Source organism: Macrotis lagotis, chromosome 2 (genome assembly GCF_037893015.1).
Source record: "Macrotis lagotis isolate mMagLag1 chromosome 2, bilby.v1.9.chrom.fasta, whole genome shotgun sequence".
NCBI lineage: Eukaryota > Metazoa > Chordata > Mammalia > Peramelemorphia > Peramelidae > Macrotis > Macrotis lagotis.
In genome coordinates this window covers 90,665,189-90,681,509 of record NC_133659.1, presented here as the reverse complement: position 1 = coordinate 90,681,509, position 16,321 = coordinate 90,665,189, and the positions used below count along the sequence as shown (strand labels likewise).

General features: G+C 33.5%; 1 pseudogene; it reads left to right on the top strand.

Annotated features, from left to right (window-relative positions):
- Positions 1–14,977: 14,977 nt before the first annotated feature.
- Positions 14,978–15,495, top strand: LOC141511908 (NOP protein chaperone 1-like; annotated as a pseudogene).
- Positions 15,496–16,321: the final 826 nt, after the last annotated feature.

Sequence of the window (16,321 nt, the reverse complement as noted above, 5' to 3'; positions counted from 1 at the left end):
CCCAATTTTGTTCACTATCTTTTGGGTGGGTTGAGAAGTCCTGAGGAATGCCCTAATATATGCAGGCATATACTATCCTTGAATCATCCTCACTTATTGACAGTGTATTAAGGTGAATAGTGGGATCACATGTCATGGACTTAGCTTTCCTTCCTAGTTGAACAAGTGCTAAATCCTATCAAGATGTCCCTCTGGAAACCTGAAATTCAGACCTTATCTATGTTTGGGTAATACTTCATTCCCTGTCTTTTCATATCTTGGAAAATTTCAAATCCTGCTTTTGGAAAGACTACTTTCTTTTATGTATATGAAAATTTACTTATATTCTCTGCCTTGTTCTTGTCTCAGATCTACATTCTGCGAGTAAGGCTAAGGTTAAGCTTTGGTAAGACACAGCCACATTTGAGACCAGAAAAATACTGTAAGTTGTAAAGGTTTAAAGGTCAACCTTACTAGGTTGAAGTCATGTCAGAGTCACAAATATGGAAGCAGAATTTCTCCTATTAGGCTCTCTTTTATTGATATTTTATTTTTCCAAATACATCTTATGAAAGTTTGTCAACATTCATCCATATGCATATGTTTATTTTTTAAGTTACAAAATTTCCTTCCACCCTCCCTTCCCACCCCCTCCTCTCAATGGTGAAGAGTCAGGTTAATATTGTACATACATATTTGTGTTAAACCTATTTACAGATTAGCTATTTTTGGTATATATAATAATAGGATTAAGGGAAAGAGATACTTTTTTTACAAAGTGAATGTAATGTTCATCAGATCCTGAAGGTTTTTGCTTTGTTTTATTTGAGTTTGTTTTTCTTCCTCTGTATGGGGATAGCATTGTCCATAGTCAGTCTAATACAGTTGTCCAAGCTCTCTGAACTGCTGAGAGCAGCTGTATCCATCAGGGTTGAACGTCTTGCAATGTTGTTCTTAATGTGTATGTTGTTTTCCTGGTTCTGCTCCTTTTGTTCAGCATCAAATCCCATAATTCATTCCATGCTTCTCTAGAATCCAGCCATTTATGATTTCTTATGAAACAATAGAATTCCATGTATCATAACTTGTTTAACCACTCCTCAAATGATGGGCATCCCCTCAATTTTCAATTCTTTACTTCTCCAAACAGAGTTGCCATGAATATTTTGGGACATGTGAAACTTTTTCCCTATTTTTTATGATTTTTTCTGGATATGGGTCTAGTATTAATATTATTGGCTCAAAAGATATGATCAGTTTATTGCTTTTTGGGCATAGCTCCATATTGCTCTTCAGGATGGTTGGATCCCTTCCCAATTCCACCAGCAATGCATCAATGTCCTAATATTTCCACAACTTCTCCAACATCGATCATTTTCCCTTTTTCTCATCTTAGCTAATCTGATAGTTGTGATGTAATACCTGAGAGTTGTTTTTAATTTGCATTTCTCTAATCAATAATGACCTGGAGCATTTTTTCACATGATTATATATATATATAGATATAGATATAGATATAGATATAGATATAGATATAGATATAGATATAGATATAGATATAGATATATATATATATTCAAATTCTTCATATGAAAAATATCTATTCATATCCTTTAACCATTTATCATTTGGGGAATGACTTGCAACTTTGTAAATTTGATCCAATTCTCCATGTTTTAGAAATGAAAGCTTTATCAGAACTCGTAGTTATGAAGATTGCTTCCCAGTTTTCTGCTTTCCTTCTAATTTTGGCAGCATTGATTTTATTAGTATAAAAACTTTTTTTAATTTATTATACTCAAAATCAGGGCAGCTAGGTGGCATAGTGGATAACGCACCGGCCTTGGAGTCAGGAGTCCCTGGGTTCAAATCAGGTCTCAGACACTTAATAATTACCTAGCTGTGTGGCCTTGGGCAAGCCACTTAACCCCGTTTGCCATGCAAAAAAAAAACCCTAAAAAAAAACCACAAAAAAGTATTCAAAATCATTCATTTTGCAGTTTATAATGTACCCTAATTCTTGTTGATCACAAATTTGTCCCCTTTCTATAGATTTGAAAGGTATTTTCTTAATCTAATAATTTATCTATAGTGTTGCCCTTTATGTCTAACTCCTGGACCCATTCTGTCCTTATTTTGGAATAGAGTGTTAGATGTGAGTCTGTGCCTAGTTTTTGCAATACATTTTTCAAGTTCTCCCAACAGTTTTTTTTGTTTTTGTTTTTTTGTTGTTGTTTTTTAGATTTTTGCAAGGCAAACGGGGTTAAGTGGCTTGCTCAAGGCCACACAGCTAGGTAATTATTAAGTGTCTGAGACCGGATTTGAACCCAGGGACTCCTGACTCCAAGGCCGGTGCTTTATCCACTATGCCACCTAGCCACCCCCAATAATTTTTTTTAATCAAAAAGTGAGTCCTTATCCTAGAAGCTAATGTCTTTGGGTTTATCAAACAATAGATTACTGTAGTCATTTACTATGGTTTCTTTTGAATCTATTCTAATCCTTTGATCTACTACTCTATTTCTTTTTTTAATTTTAGAAAGGTTTTATTTATTTTGAGTTTTACAATTTTTCCCCAAAACTTGCTTCTCTCCCCACCCCCCACAGAAGGCAGTCTGTTAGTCTTTACATCATTCCCATCGTATGGATTCATTTAAGTTGAATGTAATGAGAGAGAAATCATATCCTTAAGGAAGCAACATATAGTATGAGATATAGCAGAATTACATAATAAGACTTTTTTTTAATTAAAGGTAGATAGAAAAACCTTTGGACTTTGTTCAAACTCCAAAATCCTTTCTCGGGATATAGATGGCATTCTCAATCACAGATATTACAAAATTGTGTCTGATTGTTGCACTGATAAAATGAGCAAGTCCATTAAGGTTGTTCATCACTCTCGTATTGCTGTTAGGATGTACAGTGTTCTTCTGGTTCTGCTCATCTTGCTCAGCATCATTTCATGCAAATTCTTCCAGGCTTCCCTGAATTCCTATCCATCCTGGTTTCTAATAGAACATTAATTTTCTATGACATACATATACCATGGTTTGTTAAGCCATTCCCCCACTGATGAACATTCCCTCAGTTTCCATTTCTTTGCCACCACAAACAGGGCTGCTATGAATATTTTTGTACAAGTGATGTTTTTACCCTTTCTCATAATCTCTCCAGGGGGTATAGACCCAGTAAAGGTATTGCTGGATCAAAGGGTATGCACATATTTGTTGTGTTTTGGGCAAAATTCCAAATTTCTCTCCAGAAAGTTTGGATGAGTTCACAGCTCCACCAACAATGTATTAGTGTCCCAGATCCCCACATCCCTTCTAACACTGATCATTGTCTGTTCTGGTCATATTGGCCAGTCTGAGATCTGTGAGGTGGTACCTCAGAGATATTTTAATTTGCATTTCTCTACTAATTATTGATTTAGAGCATTTTTTCATAAGACTTGGATTGCTTTGATTTCCTCATCTGTAAATTGCCTTTGCATATCCTTTGACCATTTGTCAATTGGGGAATAGGTTGTCTTTTAAAAAAATTGACTCAATTCTCTGTATATTTTAGAGATGAGTCCTTTGTCAGAAACACTAGTTGTAAAAATTATTTTCCAATTTACAAAATTTCTTTGATCTTGGTTACAGAGGCTTTGTCTGTGCAAAAGATTTTTAATTTAATGTAATCAAAATTATCTAGTTTGTTTTTAATGATGTTCTACATCTCTTCCTTGGTCATAAATTGTTTCCCTTTCCATAGATCGGACAGGCAAACTATTCCTCGCTCTTCTAGTTTGCTTATAATATTGGTTTTTTTTTTAATGTCTGGATCCTGGATTCATTTTGATCTTATCTTGATCTAGGGTGTGAGGTATTGGTCTAATTTAAGTTTCTTCCATACTAACTTCCAACTTTCCCAAAAGTTTTTATTGAAGAGAGACTTTTTATAGCTGGACTCTTTGGGTTTATCAAACAGCAGATTACTATAATGATTTCCTGTTATTGCATCTAGTCTATTCCACTGCTCTACCACTCTATTTCTTAGCTAATATCAGACAGTTTTGATAACTGATGCTGTGTAATATAATTTTAGATCTGATTGGGCTAAGCCACCTTCTTTTGCACTTTTTTAATTAAATCTCTGGAGATTCTCAACTTTTTATTTCTCCATATGAATTTACTTGCAATTTTTTTCTAACTAATTAAAGTAAGTTTTTGGAATTTTGATTGGTAGGGCACTAAACAAATAATTTAATTTTGGTAGTATTGTCACTTTTATTATATTAGCTCGGCCTATCTGTGAGTAGTTGATATTTGCCCAGTTATTTAAGTCTGATTTTTTTTTTTGTATGAGAAAGAAGCGTTTTGTAATTGTTTTCAAAAAGTTTCTGTTTCTGCCTTGACAGGTAGATTCTTGGGTCTTTTATATTGCCTGAAATTACTTTGAATGGGGTTTCTCTCTCTAGCTCTTTCTGCTGCATCTTGCTAGTCAGATATATAGAAATGTTGAGGATTTATGAGAGTTTATTTTATATCCTGTAACTTTGCTAAAGTTGCTAATAATTTCTAGTAGTTTTTAATATGATTTTTTGAGATTCTCTAGGTATACCATCATGTCATCTGCAAAGAGTGAGAGTTTTTTCTCTTCCTTCCCTATACTACTGAGTAGAATATTCCCTCTTAAGAGTTAACATTCCTAGTGAAGTGCTCTCGGGGTTAAAAATTATTAAAACAAAGAAAGACTATTACTCTTAGACTATTCTTAGAAGAGGGAGAGAGGCCTTGAATTCCCAGTCAGACACCCTCCAGATTCTGCTGGGGAGTGAAACAGTGGACCTTGCATGGATCCTGTTAGGAAGGGAGATAGTGGAAAACTTCCAGAGAAGAGACCTTGCAGTCTTAGTTAAATACCTGCTTGATACTAGACTGGGAGAACAGTAGACTGCCTGCTCTTATTTGGTGATAAGTACTAAGAAGACCTTGCATACAGAAGGTCATTAGAAATCTTCTTCTGATACCCTCACCGTCTGGATGATGAGGTAATATTCTATTAAACATTTTATTCTTCTCTTTGTTGCTGGGTAGATTTTTTTGTGTAAAGACTTTAACTTTGAAAACCTTGACCAATCAGGTTGGAAGAGAGGGGGTTAGGGAGGAGGGAAATGTGTTAGGTCATATAATCTTGCTTGACTGTCACCTCAGGGAAGCTCATTGATCTTCACTACTTTTGTGAGACTTGGAGTATACCCTTATCTCAAGAAAATCCAAAATAAACTCTTTTTGCTCTGAGGAGTCTATGCTTTTTAAGCAGATTTTGATCGCACACACTACTCTATTTCTTAACAATTTTTATGACTGCTGCTTTATAGCATAGTTTTAGACCTGATAGAGCTAGGTCACCTTCTACATTTTTTTCTTCAGTTCCTCTGCTATTCTTGACCTTTTATTACTCCAGTTGTCTTTTTTACCATTTCTCTAGCTTAAGAAAATAATTATTTGGTAACTTGATTGCTGTGGCAATGAATAAGTAATTTAATTTGGGTAGAATTATCATTTTCATTATATTATCTCATCTTAACCATTAGCAATTGTTATTTTTCCAGATATTTAGATCTGACTTTATTTGAGTTTGAAGTGCTTTATAATGATGGTCATACCATTTCTGGATTTATCTTGGGAGGTAGATTTCCAAGTATTTAATATTGTCTACAGTTACTTTAAATGAAATTTCTCTACTTATCTCTTCCTCTTGGACTCTGTTTTCATATACATATATATATGTATGTATATATAAAATGATGATGATGATTTATATGAGTTTATTTTATATACTGCTACTTTGCTGAATTTGTTAATTGTTTCAAGGTGTTATTAGCTTATTTTCTTGGGTTCTCTAAGTAAACCATCATATCATCTGTAAAGAGTGAAAGCTTTATTACCTCATTGTAATTCTGAATTTTTCAATTTCTTTTTCTTCTCTTAGTAATACTGCTAGTATTTCAAATACTGTATTAAATAGTAGTGGTGATAATGAACATTCTTGCTTTACTCCTGATCTTATTGGAAATGCTCTGAGTTTATCCCCATTACATATAATATTTGTTGATAGTTTTAGATAGATGTTACTTATTATTTTAAGGAAAACTACGTTTATTCCTAAAGTTTCTTATGTTTTAATAGGAATAGATATTGTATTTTACCAAAGGCTTTTTCACTATCTATTGAGATAATCACCTGACTTCTGCTGGTTTTGTTATTGATATGTTCAATCATGTTGAATGTTTGCATAAAAGTTTATCTTTTAAAAGATAAAGAAAATGCATAAAAAAGAAGAAAAGGAGCAGCAGTGAGGATATATGAAGAGGAAATACAGTGATACTCTCCAAATGTTCAGAAATGTTGCTAGAAGGGAAACGTATAAAACCAGTTCCTTACCCTCAACAAGTTTTCCATTGCTTGGAATGGAAGAAAAGACAAACAAGACAACCAATAAAATCTATTTTTTCAGAAATATTTTTCTAGCAGATATTCTCTATTTTCCATGACATTTTCATAGTACATTATGCATTTGATAAGATGCTTTAGGATAAGACAATTGAATAGGCAATCTCTACCCATGTGTAAGAATTTGTAAGAAGCTAATATGATAGGACCTTGAGATCACCATCCAGAATTAACCCATTGCTTACTTCTTAGCATTAAGACATTGGTGGACCCTGTTCAAAATGTGGTTAATCTCTTAAATAAAAACAAATATATACATACATATGTGTGTGTGTGTGTGTGTGTGTGTGTGTGCATAAATTCCTCAAGGGCAATGTCTATCTTTTCAGTCTTTTTATATCCCTAATGCCATATGTGCCAGGTATATAATGGTCAGTTAATTAGTACTTATTGATTGATTATGGAAAATTAATTCTTTTAATCAGTGATTCTAGAGAAAAAATAATTATCTGAATATAGTAAAACTTTCATGATAAGGAAAATTGAACAACTGGAGTGTAGGATGAGAACATTGGATGCTAGGAGGAAGCAGGGAAGAAAGAAAGAGAATACTTGTAAAATCGCTAAAGTAAAAGCAGGACAAGAAGTCTATAATAGGGGAAAATGGTCTGTTCCACAATCTTGTCTTTGCAGAGTCTTGCTTTTTTTATGGCATTTATTCTTTTGAAGATTTGAATTCATCAGCCTGTGTGATCAGAGGCTATTCAAAGAAACCCTATGATTAGATGGTTTTGTTTTCAGAGAACTTATGAAAGTTACAACACTTTAATAAAATGGACTTGATAAAAGAAGACTCATAAAAGGTCATTTATACATTTTTACAATTCATTTATTTCAAGTTTTTACTGATGAGATTGCATTTATTTAAATATTCTTCCAAAGTGCTCTTGTGGCCTATCCAAAGTGTAGAAAATAATTTATAATGATCATAATAAAATAACTTAATGAGCTTTAATTAAAAGCTGTGTCTTCATAGTTTGCTAATTTTTTTCATGATACATTTATCATTCCCCTTAACTTTAAATAGCTGAAAAATATTTACTACACTTTAAGCAATTGTTAAATATATATAATATATATATACACTTAAATTATTCACACACACATATATAATATATATTTTTTGTATTTAGAACAGACTTAAAAGAATCACCTCTTGACCCAGTGTTTTGAACTTAGATGGTAATCAAAAAGGGCTTAAAGAATTGTATTTCATAATTCGAAAGGGAAATTTGAATTTATTCTACTGTCTTCTACTGTTCATTTGGCTATTTGAGTGAAAACTTACATACTCACAGCCATTTCCTACTTTTAAGGAAATGTGTTTCATACAGGAAGGATGAGTAAACCACTTAATTGAACATAATTTTATTGATTTCTATTCTTCTTTTAAAAATGTACACTAATATATTTAACATGTGACAGTAGTTTCAAAGTTTTTAATTTAGTCAGGCAAAAAATTCATGTATTTGTGTTTCAATTTCTTTAAGCTTTAAAACTAAAGAGTTTTAAAACACAATGTTTTTATGTTTGTTTTATGTTTATTTGTGTGATTGTTTCTTTTGCTAGTCTTGTAATTTATTGATAGAGAGATTGTATTTCAAAGATGGTGAAGAGAAGCCAGGAAGTTGCCTGAGCTGTTGCCAGTTTCGAACTTTAAATTTATCCTTTAAGCAGATTCTGGAGTGATAGAACACACAAAAAGTTGGAGTGAAACATTTTTCTAGCTCAAGATTTCTTAGAAGGACTTCAGGAAAGATCTATCTCACTTGGGTAAAAGGGCTCACAGTCCAGCACAGGTGGGGTACAGGGAAGCCAGTGGAAGGCAGTGCAGATGAGGGCCCCCAGGGTCCCAGAAGCACAGTAGGCCAGAAGTGAAGGCCCCAGGCCTATACAGAAGGCATATTGTGAGTCCAGAAAGCTGGTGCAACAGCCAGGACTGGGCTGGGATACATAGAAGCAGGGAGCAAGCCTCCAGCAGCCTAGGTCTCAGTGCAAAAAACCAATTACCAGACCCCTGACCCTCACACAAAAAATTTGGGAGTGTGCCCTGTACCACAGGAACAGAGCTCAACTTTTTAAAAAATGAGCAAAAAACCAAAAGAGAGCCCTACCCATAGAAAGTAATTATAGTGACAAGGAACATAAAAATGAGACCTCAGAAGATGAAAATGGCCAAATCAAAAAGTCTTCAGAAAAAGAGTTAAAAATTTGAAAATAAGGATAGGCTGAAAAAGAAGGGAAAATGCAGGAGGCTTGTGAAAAGATAATTATGAGAAAGAAAGCACAAAAATTGACAGAAGAAACCCGCACCTTAAAAAATAGAATTGGACAAAAGAAAAAAATGCATTGTAAAGTGTATCCCAGAACAAGATAATTTGACAATTTGGAAATGAATTGTGTTTCTTTTAATAAAGACAGATGTCCTTGTTATAAAATTATAGGTTAAAGAACTTTCTATTTTTAAATCCCTTGAAGAAAGTAAATGATTGCAGACTATACTAGATTAAGAAAAATTCCCTGATATATGAACTGTGTACTGAAGAGAATTGATTAGAAGAAAATTGGCAAAAAAGACATTGAGTTGGCATCAATTATGATTTTTCTCTGCATAAAAATTCTTTTTTAATGTATCAATTTTTTCTCCAAATCTCTGCTCCAGAAGGCACAGTAAAAGTTTGAAGTTTTTCTTGAAAATGGAATATGACATACAATAATCTCTTATTATGTGTGTTTATCCCTTTAAATCATTTGCAATAGTATTAGGAATAGCAGTGAGACTACTTTGACTAAAATAAAGGATACTTATTCTTTTTTGTGGTTGTGGACCTTGCTAAGATGTTAGCACTTTTCTTGGAATTTCTTCCTTCTTTCCTTCCCCTTTTCTTCCTATCTTTCTACCTCCCTTCTTTCTTTCCTTTCATTTCTTTATTTCTTTCTGAGTGGAATAATTAACAAGGAAGAGATCAAAGAGAGATAGTTACACATGACCTCTATGAAATATAAGAAGAATGAAAAGAGAAATAAATATACATATGGATATAGATATAGATTATAAATAATGGTCATGGAAATCGATCAATATATAGAAAAAGATAAAGAACATCTATAGACAAATATAGATGTCAATATAAAGAGTCAAATGATAACACTAAGGTTATAAGGAATCATTTTAAATAGCAATGCTATTATTACTATATTTTCCTCAAAAACTTGAATTTGCTCTCCCACCAATGCTCATCAATTCAGCAGAAATAATAGATCTTTAAAAGATTCATGAATTAGGCTTCCACACATGTGCCAGGAGTACCTTTGGAAAAGAATGGAGATAGAAAGAATCTATGTGACCAGGGTACATGGAGGGAAGAGTTGTTTATATTTCTGACACTGAAAAGTTGCTGACAACTTCTCCTGATGTTAGCACCTTGCTCTCAGCTAACCCATCCTCCTCCAACCATTGTTCTATGCTATTCTTACTAACTGAACTCAAAAAAGCTATTTTCCTCATTGTTCTTCAAAGAATCTTTCACTCAATTCTAGCTTTTTTCTGGTTTATTTTATACCCTGAAACAACCAGAAATGTTGTGGTTAGACATTTTAGGCTCTCCATCACTTAGCATGGGTTAAATAACACAATCTAAATAAAGCTAACAAAAAATAAATATGAAATTAACCATGTCAGGGGTTTCCTGGAATCACTTATTGTCTATAGACTAAAATAGAAATTATACAGATAACCAGATTCAGAGTCTTTCATAATCTGGCTTCAATCTACCTTCCATATCATTTTTAAAAAATGTTCTCTCACATTGTGACTATACCACATTATTAACTATTACTCCAAATCTATATTTCTTCTCCTGTCCTGATCACATGATTACAATGCATGGGCATCCATTCCGTCATATCTGACTCACAGATTCTTCCTGTATTTGCCTTTCTTCAAAGTAGCTCAGGTACTTGGTCCTCTCTTATGCATTCCCCTAGGCACTTAATGTTTTTTTATTTGACGTTTTATTTTTATTTTTATTTTATTTATCTTGAACTCTACTTGTGTATAGATTGGATCTTCCCCAGTAGAATTCAAGATCCTTGATGGCAGGGGTTGAGCTTCATTTTCAATTTTTTTTACACCTAGTATCTAGCACAGTACTTTCCATGTGATAGGTGCATTAATTTTTTTTTAGGTTTTTGCAAGGCAAATGGGGTTAAGTGGCTTGCTCAAGACCACACAGCTAGGTAATTATTAAGTATCTGAGACTGGATTTGAGCCCAGGTACTCCTGACTCCAAGGCTGGTGCTTTATCCACTATGCCACCTAGCCGCCCTAGATAGGTGTATTAATAAGCATTCCAAATTGGAAGTATTCTATATTTATTAATTAAGTGCAACATCCAGACCAAAGAGTAAAACAAATAAACAAAAAAAACTATAAGACTGTTTAAATTATTTCAATATATTATTTATAAATTTACAATATTATTTGCAATCAAATTGTATTTAACCTTCTCAAAACTTTTTCAAAAATTAACAATTCATTTAGTAATTTCTAACTAAATTGCAGAAAAGAATTGCAACCACCAGTCTATAGATAAATGACATGGCTTTTCTGAGTTCTTCTGGGAAGCACTCATAGCAGATGGATAAGTCTATTTCCCTGGAACACAGATGGGTTAGTTCATTTTGAGCTAAAGCACTCAGCTTACTGTGAGACAGAATCACAGAACAACTAGCCAACACAAATGTTGACAACAAACACAAAACAACCAGAAGTCAATGGTCAATGAAGCATCCTGTAATAAAAAGATCATTGATTATATATGAATCTTTTCAAATAGAATTATATATTGAGAAAATTTCTCAAGTGTACTTTTTATTTTCAATTTTTTTTTATTTTTGCAAGGCAATAGGGTTAAGTGACTTGCCCAAGGTCACACAGCTAGGTAATTATTAAGTGTCTGAGATCAGATTTGAATTCCCATCCTCTCGATTCCAGAGTTGATTCTCTATTCACTACACCACCTAGCTGCTCCTGACTGGAAAATTTTTTACTTATTCACAGAATTTTTTTCAAATGGGAAAGCTAGAGAATCAAAGCTGCAAAACTGAGAAGTTACCAGAGGCCAGAAATAACTCAACAGTATAATTATAGTAAACAGGTATGTGTAAAGAATAATATAGACATTATTTCATTTGAATCTTGCAATAACTTCATGAGGTATTTGTTATGAATATTATTTTTAGCCATGTTTATAAAGATGGAAACATAATTCCTATGTTTCCCCCCCATTGTTACATTCTAGAATTATAGCACTAATATCCTATCTAGTCTTGCTACCTACTTTTTGACCTCTGCCAACCACCCTTCATATCATAGCCAGAGAGCAGGTAAGAATGCTATGTTTTATCTCAAAGACCTGGTCTACCTCATCAGTAACACTAATTAACTATGTAACCATGAGTAATCCATCATTTCCATAAGCACAAAGGGAAATATAATTTTCTGTGATATAATGCATGAGTTCAAAGAATTTCTCTGAGGTTCACAGTTCTAAGTGACTTATCCAAAATCAAATAGTTATTAGTGTCAGAGACAGAATTTGAATGTGGGTCATCCTAGTAAAAAATTCTATGCTTTATAACTTCATACTCTCTCTTAAGGAAGATAAATATATTATAGAAGGGCATCTCAAAATATATTGTAACTTATATCAATATACTATATTCATACATATATATGTATGAGATTAATATATTATATTTTTCCAGTTCAGATGAGAAGAGTCAAGAAAGGAAAGACATTAAATTCTTTAAAAGTCATTAATATAAAACTTTAGCTTTTTATTCATTCATTTGTCCATTTATTTATTTAGCAATGATAGTTCAGAATATACTCACTGAAAAAAAAGAATATACTCATTGGTCAGACAAGTTAACAATAATTTAGACCAAATTTGAAATGCTAAACTAAATCTCAATTGCTTATATTCTAGCTCATACCAAGATTTTGGGATCTTTTGTATAATAGACTTTATAAAGTCCCTTTATTCTTCTTGGGTTTTTCTTTTTTTTCTTTTGAACATTTTCTTCCAATTACATAAACTTGATTTATTTTGGGTTTTTTGTTTGTGTGTTTTGCAAGGCAATGGGGTTAAGTGACTTGCCCAAGGTCACACAGCTAGGTAATTATTAAATGCCTGAGGTCAGATTTGAACTCAGGTCCTCTTGACTCCAGGACCACTACTCTGTCCACTGTACTACCCAACTGCCCCTTGATTTATTTTTTAAGAAAATGTATAGCACATAGCATCTGATGATATTGTTCTCTCTGAACCCTGAAAACTCATCCTAGTTTGTAAGCAAAACTATCCTGCCTCCAAAATGAATGGTAAGACTTAAGGCAAAAACTTAAGTGACAAGTCACTTGACAGATTGGCCTGAATATAGGAATTCAATATAAGCACCTGCAAATTGGAATGACAGAAAGAACCTCATGTGCAAATACATGCATATATACATATATAGGTTTATGTCTAATATGTCTTTCCTATATATATACATGTATATAACCATATCTTTATAATATCTATGTGGATCACTGCATTGGGTATACGTTTATATTTCTGCACTTTTTGATCTTTTAAAAAATGATGCATGTGACAAAATGTTAAAGTTATCTAGATCATCCTCATAAAGTGTTGTCTGTCTCAATTCTCTAGAAAAATTGATTCTTGCTTCTCCTGGAGAAATATTTCATAAGAGAATCATATCCTGTTCTTGCAAGTAGAGTTATTATTGAATAGTAGAATATAAATAAATGATTAGTTTAATTAGTAACAATAACAGCAATAATTTGACAGGCCACAGGTCCCACAGTGAATAGAGGGTTGATCTAACAGTCAAAATTTCAAACAGAACCCGAGACAAATTATCTTTATGAAACTGGGAAATTCACTTATCCCTTCAGTGTCCAGTAGTTAAGACAGTATATGGAAGAATTTTTGTCAATCTGAAAAACGATGAAGTTTGCTCACTAAATGTTTCCTACCCCCTCCAAAAAAAAAATCTCAGAAGCAAAAATTGAGTCTTAGAGCGGATAAGGGATTTCTTGAAATCTTACTGATAGACTGTAGCAGTCTTTGCATTCAGATGTATTCTGGTCAGTGTAAAGAAATATTCCTGCTATATCGTTGTACTCAAGAAATTGAAGGCTTATCACATGGAAGTAATGATAGATATATTCCTGTTTGTTCTTAAAAGCACTGAGAAACAAGGAGTGTAAATTGCATAGTGATAGTTTTCCACTGAATATATGGAACAATTTTTAAATGGTTTATCATTTATTTTTAGCAGTCATCTCTCCTTTCAATTTTTTTATAGTTTATTTCCTGCTTTCATTTATTTATTTATCTATTTATTGATTGATTGATTGATTGATATTTTATTTTTCCAAATACATGTTATGTGAGTTTTTCAACATTCATCCATATGTCTATGTAAATTTTTAAGTTACAAAATTTCCTTTCACCTTCCCTTACAACCTTCCTCCCCTCAGAGGCAAATAGTCATTTTAATATTGTGTATACCCATTTGTGCTAAACATATTTACAGATTAATTTCTGGTATGAGGAATTCAGTTTAAGGGAAAGAAATAAATAGTAGATATTTTTTAAAGGGAATTAAGTTTACATCAGATAGTGAAGGATTTTTGTTTGGTTTGGTTTTGCTTTGTTTTATTTTTCTTCCTCTGGATGGGGATATCATTGTCCATAACTGGGTCTAATTGGGTTGCCCAAGCTCTCTGGACTGCTGAGTGTGACCATCTCACAATGTTGTTAGTGTATACGTTGTTCTCTTGGTTCTGCTTGTTCACTCAGCATCAGATCCTGCAATGCATTCTATGCTTCTCCAGAGTCTGAGTATGTATGTTTTTTTTTTATAGAACAGTAGTATTCCATAATATTCATGTATCATAACTTGTATAGCCATTGCCCAATTGAAGGACATCCCCTCAATTTCCAATCCTTTGCCACAACAAAAAAGAGCATCTATGAATATTTTGGAACCTGTGGGGACTTTTCCAAATTTTTATGATTTCTCCTGGTTATAGGCCTAGGATTGGTATTGCTGGGTAAAAGGAAATGAACAGCTTTATTGAACTTTGGGCATAGTTCCAGATTGCTCTCCAGAATGGTTGGATGGCTTCACAATTCCACCAGCAACACATCAGTATCCCATTCCTTCCACAACTTCTCCAAAATTGATCATTTTCCCTTTTTCTCATCTTATCCAATCTGATAGTTGTGAGGAGATATTTCAGATTTCTTTTCATTTGCATTTCTCTAATCAATAATGACTTGGAGAACATTTTCATATTATTATATAGAGCTTTAATTTCTTCTTTTTAAAACTGTCTCCTCATAACCTTTGACCATTTAACAATTGAGAAATAACTTGCAACCCTGCAAATTTGATCCAATTCTTTATATAGTTTAGAAATGAGATCCGAGTCTCACGCCAGGCTGCATCTCCGCACTCTATTCGTGGCTGGGCTCAAGAAGCCAGGGAATGGCGGGCAGGGATGCGTGGCCCAGAGGGGGACCCCTGGCAGTGGGAAGGTCACCGTGTCCTTTGAGCGCCTCCCCAAGGGGTGCACAGGAGCAGGTGGGATTCAGGACAAGCTGATCATGGGTTCTTGAGGCGGGAGCAACCTTTTAGAAAGAGTGAAGAACTTCCTACCTCACATGGAGCAGGATAACAAAAATTAAGAGAGGAAATGGCAGCAGAGCCCCCAGGCCTATTTAATACTGAAAATGTAGAGGACTCTCTGGAAAAAGTCATTGAAATGGATGTGGCCATGGTGGAAGTGAGCAGCTCTGATTCTGAAAAATTTGGTTCAGGACAAAGTCCTGAATCTGAGGGTAAAAGCAGCATAGCTGGAGAGGTCACTGTGGAGGATATGAAGCTTCTTCAACCGAGAGGAAGAAAATGCAAGATAGATGTTTTGGACAACTGAACAACAAAATAGATGAATTTGAATTTTTCCAACCAATAGTGATTTAGAACATCTTATTGAATGGTTATAGATAACTTTGAGTTCCTTTTTCTGAAAGCCATAATTTGACATTCTATGATCACTTATCAATTAGGAAATGGCTCTCAGTTTTAATAAATTTGGCTTAGTTCTCTATGTTTTTAAGAAATGAGCCTTTAACAGAGAAACATTGTAAATTTACGTGTATAAAATGTTATACAAATGCATATAACTTCATTATCTAAGTTATATTTTATAAAAATGTAGTTTCCTTGTGTTTTTTTAATTAGGTCTATTTTTACTTTTGCTGGTTCTCAGATCATGATTGTTAAGCCTATTTTTTATAATTCGTATGAGGTGTAATAGATTGTGCTCCAGTTCTTTATTTTAGATTTGTGTATCTTTTTCTGATTTAAGAATATCTCTTTTAAGAAACACATATAATGGGGTGGCTAGTGACGCAGTGGATAGAGCACTGGCCCTGGAATCAGGAATCCCTTAGTTCAAATCCAGCCTCAGACACTTAATAATTACCTAGCTGTGTGGCCTTGGGCAAGTCACCTAACCCCATTGCCTTGTAACAATACTAAAAAACACCTAAAAAGAAGCATATCATTGGATTCTATTTTTTAATCCATTCTTCAATCCACTTATATTTAATAAGCGAGTTCTCTATTCACAGAATTATTGGGAATTTCCTTACATCCTTGTTGTTTATTATCCTCTTTCTTTTTTTCCAAACCCTCCTCAAAAGTTTTTTTGCTTCTGACCGACCATTGTCTCACTTAATCTGTCCTCCCTTTTTTCA